Raw genomic sequence first — 9,328 nt, forward strand, 5'->3', positions numbered from 1 at the left:
AAAGTTCACAGAACACACAAAAGTTCACAGAACACACAAAAGTTCATAGACACACACAAAAGTTCATTGACACACAAAAGTTCACAGAACACACAAAAGTTCACCAACACAAAAGTTCACAGAACACACAAAAGTTCACAGAACACACAAAAGTTCATAGACACACACAAAAGTTCATTGACACACAAAAGTTCACAGAACACACAAAAGTTCACCAACACAAAAGTTCACAGAACACACAAAAGTTCACAGAACACACAAAAGTTCATTGACACACAAAAGTTCACAGAACACACACAAAAAAAAGTTCACCAACACAAAAGTTCACAGAACACACAAAAGTTCACCGACACAAAAGTACACAGACACACAAAAGTTCACAGATCACACAAAAGTTCACAGACACACAAAAGTTCATTGACACACACACAAAAGTACACAGACACGCCTGTTGCCACATAGTTGCACAAGTTTGTACACACCACCATCACACACTTACTTAAATCATTTAGGAAGCTGGCTGATTTGGCCCTGCGTGTAATGACCCACATGATATATATATATATGTGAGGCATCGTAGTGAAATCAGGCGCTCGTCGAAATAACGAAATCGTAGAAACAGGTATTTTTCCCCTTGTTTGGCAATTTTTTTGATCAACATTTTGTTTTTTTGGCTCAACCCCTTTTACATCCATCTATACGCACATTTCCAGGTGAATTTTACAGAAAAACATTGATTAAAAGCACAAAATATGTCATTTTTCAGTTTTCAAGGACTCTTTAGCTATTGGGGTTACCAAACTTTGGCGACCATTTTCTCGCTAATTTCACCACTGAAACCAGGAGAGCTCACTTCCTTCAACGTCAAATACCTAGAGTTGTATTCAAGATAAATGGAATATAATCTATCTCACTGAAAGCAAGGCAAATCAATCAGCTTTCAAATAATACCAATATGTCCAAATATTGACGAGCGCCGGATTCCACTGCGTGGTGACACATTCAGATCATTTAGGAGGCTGGCTGCTTTGGCCCTGCTTGTCATGACCCACATGATATATATTTGGTCGCTTTTAAGGACAAGCGGGCTAACCCAGATTTTGGGGTTTCCAGAAATCTTGACCTACACCAAAAGTGGTCATTGCCCTACCTATAGGGGAAGTTTGGTTTCATTGGTGTGTATATTTGTTTGGTTATAGAGAAAACTCTCCTTGTCTTTTCAAGAAACTGAACAAGGGGCAAAAACTTTACCTTCGATTTTCTTAAAACAGCATTTTTCGTGCTTAAAAGCCACCATATATGTATCCAAAACACACACATAGCGAAACAAGCACATAAAAAAATACACACACAGCACACAGGTTTTCAGGTCCCAGAGTGTTGTTCCTATATATATGTAATATACATGTATATATTCTTCGCATTGAAATAAAACAAATACTCCGCAAAATGCGCACACGATGAAAAGACATTCCCTTTCCGCCGGTTTGGCTCCCCGCGTGCTAGACTACATAATGTTATGTCACTGTCAGAGTTTTAAGTCCCCCTCGACACAATTTAGATCATAATTTAGGGGGCGGGCTGCCTGCCTCTGCCCGGCTTGTGCGGGCCAACCCCTGCAGGGTGGAAAATGAGAGACTTCCAGGTGAAATCAGGCGCTCGTCAAAATAACGTAATTCCATAAATCAGAAGTTTTAGGCAAGTTTGGCAATTTTTTTTCTTCAAATTTTTGTTTTTTGGCTCAACACCTTGTGTGTCTATTCAAACAAAATTTTATGCGTGGATTTTATGGAAAAAAAACGTTGGTTAAAAAAACGAAAAAAGTAAATTTGCATTTTCCAAGGACAATCAAGCTTTGAAAGTCGCCAAACTTTGGCGGCCATTTTCTCGTAAACTTTATCTATGAAACCAGGCGATCCCCACCTCCTTCAGTCGCAAATATCTCGACTTCTGTTCAAAATAAATGGATCTTTTTTTCCTGTAAAGCAAGGCAAAGGAACAACCTTTAAGATGACACCATTAACCCCATATGCCCAAAAATTGACGAGCGCCTGATTCCACTGCGTCCTGACACACATATATAACAGATCTCTCCCTGGGATCAAACTCTTATCTTAGGAAAAATCTACACCTAGCCTTCTCGGACAAGGGCGAAAAATCTAGGAAGTCCCGCGAGCAAGTTGCGCACGTCAAAGATCCCTTGGTGGTCTAAAATCGATAAGAGTAGGCTTCATCCGCCATCCGGGCAAAATTAAAAATTTCCTACTAACTGAAAATGTTTCAAGTGTCCCCAGCGCTCATATGACCTTACGCAGGTGTGAGCGCCGTAAAAAACTTACCAAAAAACCCCCAAATAACAAACTCTTGTCTTGAGCGTACTGTGGTAAAAAGCCTACAAACAACACCATAGACTTTGCTGCAGTGGTATGGGTTCAAACATAACACATTAACCCTATCCGTACGCCATGGGGTCATTTTGTACCCCCGGGGTTGTAGTCTTCACATTTTAGAATACTTCTAGTACGAAGATCTCTTTGAATCTTTCAGTATTTCTCAAAAAATCATTTTGACAGACTGCTATGCAAAGCGTACGGATCCGATTAACGGGTAAATTTCCTCTTTGGAAAGTGGTGGCACAGAGTTCCCCACGTCGTATGGATACAATAGTAAAACACGACGTACGGACAGGGTTAATAGACAGCATTTGTATAGCGCAAATCCCTGCTCAACAGCAAGCTCTATGCGCTTCACAATCTATACTATTACCCCAGTAGACCTGAGAGCATTCTGAAACATTTATATATAACATAAAACTGTTTAATGGAATGGACGTTCTCAAAATGGAAAGTGGTCTCTCTTTCTAAATTAAAAAAAAAAACAAAGTAAAAATGCCAGAGTAAATTGAAATCCAGTAACATTTGACTTTTTTGTTACTTCTTGATTGGGGTGGGGTTCGGGTGGGGTTGTGGGAGGTGGGGGGTTATGGTGGGGTTTTTGGTGGGTTTGAGGTGGGGTTGGGGGAGGGGTTACGGTGGGGGGGCGGGGGATGTGGGAGGGGAGGTGGGGTTTTTAATGGGGTTGGGGGTGGGGTTATGGCGGGGAGGGGGTGGGTTTTTTAATGGGGTTGGGGTGGGGTTATGGAGGAGAGGGGGGGGGGGGGTAACCGAAGGGAAGGGGCCGAATTGTGGGGGGTTTGGGGGTGGGGTTCACGGTGGGGACAGGATAATATCACAACCCTCTCTGAGACTGAATCTCATTTTGTCATTTTGATTGACAGGCAGCAAAAATATTTCCTTCTATCCTCACCCACAACGGCAGATATATATATATATGTAAATAATATATATGGTCGCTTATAAGGACAAGCGGGTTTACCCAGATTTCCGGGGTTTCCAGAAATCTTGACCTACACCAAAAGTGGGCATTGCCCTACCTATAGGAGAAGTTTGGTTTCATTGGTGTGTATATATTTGTTTGGTTATAGAGAAAACTCTCCTTGTCTTTTCAAGAAACTGAACAAGGGACAAAAACTTTACCTTCGATTTTCTCAAAACAGCGTTTTTCGGGATATCTCCGTTGTGCTTAAATTAATTTAACCCCTTCACTGCTGAAAAATTTCCATCAACATCAGTAGGCCTATCTTCAAGATAAAATATTAATTCAAGGAATGTTTACAAACAGAGAATTGTTTCAGAATAAGCAAAATCACAAGCTACTGTAACTAACACAACTAAAACTGTTGTCAAGCAGATGAAACAAAACGAGTGGAGAATACAAGCCAGAACATACGTCTACCCAAGTGAACAGGTTAAACGCGACCATACGGGAGGCGTGCGGACAATGAGTCACTTCTGCTCACAATCCACAAACAGAGATATTGGCCAAAAATCGACATTAGGTTCAAATTTGTAGATTTGCCATTGGTGCCACATATTCTTGAACTATAACCTATCTGTTATCATTTCAGTTTTAGTTTTAGTAGAGGGTTTTACGGCGCTCGCAACTGCATAAGGTCACTTGAGCGCCAGAAGATTAGAGGTGTTACAAGAGAGTAACATACATAAAAAAGAACAAGGGGAGATAAGGACGATAGACATTTGATAGGAAAGAAGAAGCAGAGCACCCGCCAACCGCCCACTATTATTTCATACGTATAAATAGAAAAAACTTCACCTATAATAAGCGTGATGTAATTATTTCCTTAAGGCTTGAATCCCACGAGAAGTAGGCCTACCCCATTTTGTCTGCACGCTTCATATATAGATCTATGTATGTATACCTGAGAACAAAACGCAGAATCACGAGTGCGGAATCATATCGGAGCAACAACAGACGGGGAACTGTGGTCCACGCTCGGCAATGACGCGGGGCACAAACGGGAAACCTCTGGAATGTTCTATTGGAGGGCCGCCGAGTAAACTACGGGACGTTGTGCTTTTCCAAAGTTAACAGGAGAGACGAAAAAACAGATTTTCTTCAAGCGGTTCGGGTGGAGAAACTTCATTTTCATAACGGATCCTACTGTCAGTCATGGCAATTGTGGACTCCCTTATGAAAATGAAGTTTATCCACCCAAAATGTTTCAAGAAAATCTGGGGTTTTTTTGGGTCTCTCCTGCACTATCTACAGACTTCCTCCGAGACGATCAATTTGTACGTATAACAATACATTTTTGTATACCTATATCACAGGCTTCTTCCGAGACGATCCATTTGGGCGTACTACAATCCAGCTTTCTATAGCTGGTCGTTTGTACAGGTGATGGTCTGACTCCCAACCAGACTATCCATTTTTCTCTACCTGTACTATTGAAAAGCTTCCTGTGTTTTACAATACACTTTTATATACTGTACTATACGTTCTATAGGCTTCCTGTGTTTTACAATACACTTTTATATACTGTACTATACGTTCTATAGGCTTCCTAGGAGAATATCTGTTTGTACGTATTACAATATACCTTTATATACCTGGACTTCCTAAGTTTTACAATACACCTTTATAATATATACCTGGACTTCCGATGTATTACAATACACCTTTATATACCTGGACTTCCTATGTATTACAATACACCTTTATATACCTGTACTATAGACTTCCTATGTATTACAATACACCTTTATATTACCTGTACTTCATTGTGCATTTTACAATACACCTTTATATACCAGGACTATAGGCTTCCTCTGAGATTATCCATTTGCGTGCATTACAATACATCTCTTTAACCTGTATCATAGACTTCCTATGTATTACAATACACCTTTATATACCTGTACTATAGACTTCCTATGTATTACAATACACCTTTATATTACCTGTATCATTGTGCATTTTACAATACACCTTTATATACCAGGACTATAGGCTTCCTCTGAGATGTGCATTACAATACATCTCTTTAACCTGTATCATAGACTTCCTATGTATTACAATACACCTTTATATACCTGTACTATAGACTTCCTATGTATTACAATACACCTTTATATACCTGGACTATAGACTTCCTATGTATTACAATACACCTTTATATACCTGTACTACAGACTTCCTATGTATTACAATACACCTTTATATACCTGTTGATATGTGTACATTGTTCGTGTTTCGTACCATTTCGCGATGGATGTTTTTGTAACCACTGAGTTCAGCACGAGATTAAAAGACTGGTGAGTCATTCCCTACTCAGCCAGCAAACGTGCGAGTCGAGTCCGCTCTTCTTTGTCTATAAGTTAAACCAAACGGCATACACGCTTACAATCAATACCTGGACCACAGACTTCCAAGGAGATTATCCATTTGTGCCAGACACCCTTGATATCAACCCAAAAAAAAAACCAATAACAAAATAAACAACAACAACAACACAAAAAAACCCTACAAAAATCCCCAACTTTTGTAAAAAAACCTGAACAATGTATGGTCCTGCGTTAGTGACAGAGTAACAAGTGACAAAATTGGTGAAATGGAATAACAACAACAACAATATAATATATGAACTTTGTATAGCGCTCAACCCTGGTCCAAAGAACAAGCTCTCAGCGATATATATACCAGTTTTATATATACCAGTTTTATATATACCAGTTTTACCTGACCATGAAGGAATAAAGGTAGAAAGCTGAAATTTGGTACTACGCTTAGTCTTTCTTTCTGTAGTCGCCTCCCAGAGTTATACATGTTTGCCCTCTGTGTATGACCGTGAAAAGACCTTGAGAATAGAGGACCCTCTCTATGTCAGAAAAACATCCCTCTACCGCTTCTTTGACCTCATCCTCACTTTTTTACACCAAAATTTTATCACAGCATAGGACGGGCAATCAGTTCCATATACGGCATGCATCTCCGCAAAAATATCCTGTAGTTGCTCGCCTTGCAAGAACAAATACTTCATTACTGCCCTGTGCTCAATTTTCTCCATTTTTGTGTTGAAACTGGAGAACCACATACCCCCATTCACGTACAGCGCGCTGGTGGCAAAACCAGTAACCTGAAATATTCCCCAAAATTTACAAGCATCCTAGGAAGACGATAGCTGGCTTTCACCCCAAATTCCAGCTTTCTACCTTTATTCCTTCATGGTCAGGTAAAACACTTTTGGTATGCCCCTCGTATATATATATATATGTGAGGCAGCGTGGTGGAATCAGGCGCTTGTCAAAATAATCACAGTGAAGAAACTGACATTTTTATGCAGGTTTGTGAATCTTTATCCAATTTTTGTGTTTGGGCTCAACACCTTTCTCGCCCCATTATTAAAGAACACATTTCCGTGTGGATTTTACTGAAAAACGCTGATTAAAGGCACAAAAAAATGTAAATTTTCAGTTTCCACGAACTCTCAAACTAAGGAAATAACTTATCTTTCGCAGCCATTTCTTGACTTCAAATCAAGCTAGATGGGTATTTTTAGCGCGAAATGGAAGACAAGTGAGCTACCTTTCAAGATTATACTGTATTGTCGCAATGTCTATCCATCTATCCATCCATCTATCCATCCAACCAACTATCTATCCATCCATCTATCTGTCTATCTATCTATCCAACCAACTATCTATCCATCTATCTATCTATCTATCCAACCAACTATCTATCCATCTATCTATACATCCATATATCTATCCATCTATCTATCAAGAGCTGTAATTCATCGCTCGTGCGCCAGTGAGGCTGCCAATACAGAAAAGGCGTGGCCTCTGAGGATCGCCAGTGGCTCTCTCTACCAACCACCAGAGAGACTCTCTCTACAACCACCAGAGAGACTCTCTCTACCAACCACCAGAGAGACTCTCTCTACCAACCCCCTCGTCCAACTAGTACTTATACCTCCATCAGCCCAAAAATAGACCAGCGCCTGATTCCACCACATCGCGGCTGATTCCACCACATCGCGGCTGATTCCACCACATCGCGACACATATATATGAGGAGTCCACTAAAAAAAAACGGGCGTAGTCATAAACTGGAAATTGTGAGGGTGTCAATTTTAAAAGCTTGTGGACTCATAACTTCACATTTGTTTGATTGGCTGTTTAATTTATACGTTTGTTGGATGGGGAATCAAATGACAATAATCAACCAACAGCTGAACAGAAATACAGTTACGAGTCAACAAGCGTTCAAAATTGATACCCTCACAATTTTCAGTTTGTGACTACGCCCGTTTTTTCAGAGGACTCCTCGTATACTCATACAGATTCTCCACCACATCATGACACACATATATATAGATTCTCCTCTCTCCCGACAAATCTCTTCCTCAGATCGACAAAGCTCTATCTGCTCAGGGCCAACTTTTGAGAAATTTGACGTCAAAGGTTTTAAGTTCCACAACATCTCAAGCTTTTTCAAAATGCAATTCTGTGAAAATCTTGACAACCAACTCAGAATATTCTTAGGACTTTGATAGGAGCAGATAGAACAATATGTGTTCTTCTCAAAAACAAAACAATTAGAAAACACAGTTCACAAAAACATTTTCAGCCTTAATTAATCATCTGGGATTTTTTTTTCTCGAAAACTTTTCCAAAATGTCGTCCACAAAAACATTTTCAGCCTTACACATCGTTTTCTTTTTACAAAAACTTATCAAAATTTTGTCTGCAAAACCATATTCAGTCTTACGCATTGGTGGTTTTTTTTACAAAAAAACATTTTCAGCCATAAACATTTTCAACAAAACATGACAAGCCATACATATTTTCAACCATGGAATATTTTTACAGAGAACATTTTTATCAACCCTACACATTTTTACACAAAAGCAATATCGGAGAATCATTACATACAATTACACCAAGCGCACAAAATAGCTTTCCAAATATGAAAACTTTCAGAACATTTTTTTTATCAAAACGATGTCAGCAAAACAACCAACACCAGAACCACTTAAGGTAAGAAACACTCTTTCTTCTTTTTTTTCCTCTCCCTCTTCTTCTTCCTCTTCTTTTTCTTCTTCTACTTTCTTCTTCTTCTTCTTCTCCCTCTTCTTCTTCTTCTTCCTCTTCTTTTTCTTCTTCTACTTTCTTCTTCTTCTTCCTCTCCCTCTTCTTCTTCTTCTTCCTCTTCTTTTTCTTCTTTTTCTTCTTCTACTTTCTTCTTCTTCTTCCTCTTCTTCTTCTTCCTCTTCTTCTTCTTCTTTTTCTTCTTTTTCTTCTTCTACTTTCTTCTTCTTCTTCCTCTCCCCCTTCTTCTTCCTCTTCCTCTTCTTCTTCTTCTTCATCTTATCTTCATCAAATGGGAGGTAGCGTGGTGAAATCAGGCGCTCGTCAAAATACAGAAAATCGGAAAAACAGGTATTTCAGTTTGGAAATTTTTATCAAATTTTTATTTTTGACAACCTCTTTTATGTCTATATAACAACATATTACTCAGTGAATTTTACTGAAAAACCCTGATTAAAGGTTTAAAAAAATGTGTCATTTTTCAGTTTTTAAAGACTCTTTAGCTATTGTAGTCACCAAACTTTGGCGGCCACTTTCTCGCTAATTTCAACACTGAAAAATGGCGACCTCATCTCATTCAATCGCAAATATCTCGAGTTCTATTCACGATAAATGGATGTTTATTTCATTGGAAGCAAGGCAAATAAATCAGCTGTCAGATGATACCGATAACTCCACATGCCCAAAAATTGACGAGCGCCTGATCTCACTGCGTCGTAAAAGAAATGAAATGAAAGAAAAATAAAAGGGGGAAAAACGAAATAAAATGAGGGGAAAAAAGGAGGTATAAAGCTCAGCTGATCACTTCATAGATCTAAAGCACATTGATGATGATGATGATGATGATGATGATGATGATGATGATGATGATGATGATG

The 9,328-nt window shown here is 39.1% G+C and overlaps 1 protein-coding gene across 1 annotated transcript in view; it reads right to left on the reverse strand.

The window, feature by feature from the left end:
• Window positions 1-2,728: 2,728 nt before the first annotated feature.
• LOC101844972 (protein Aster-B) overlaps window positions 2,729-9,328 on the reverse strand; it is a gene marked incomplete at its 5' end in the record, with an annotated part of 19,291 nt that continues 12,691 nt past the window's right edge. Inside the window, 1 exon segment of the mRNA XM_005113078.2 lies at window positions 2,729-2,740.

The sequence above is a fragment of the Aplysia californica genome, unplaced genomic scaffold (genome assembly GCF_000002075.1).
Source record: "Aplysia californica isolate F4 #8 unplaced genomic scaffold, AplCal3.0 scaffold01598, whole genome shotgun sequence".
NCBI lineage: Eukaryota > Metazoa > Mollusca > Gastropoda > Aplysiida > Aplysiidae > Aplysia > Aplysia californica.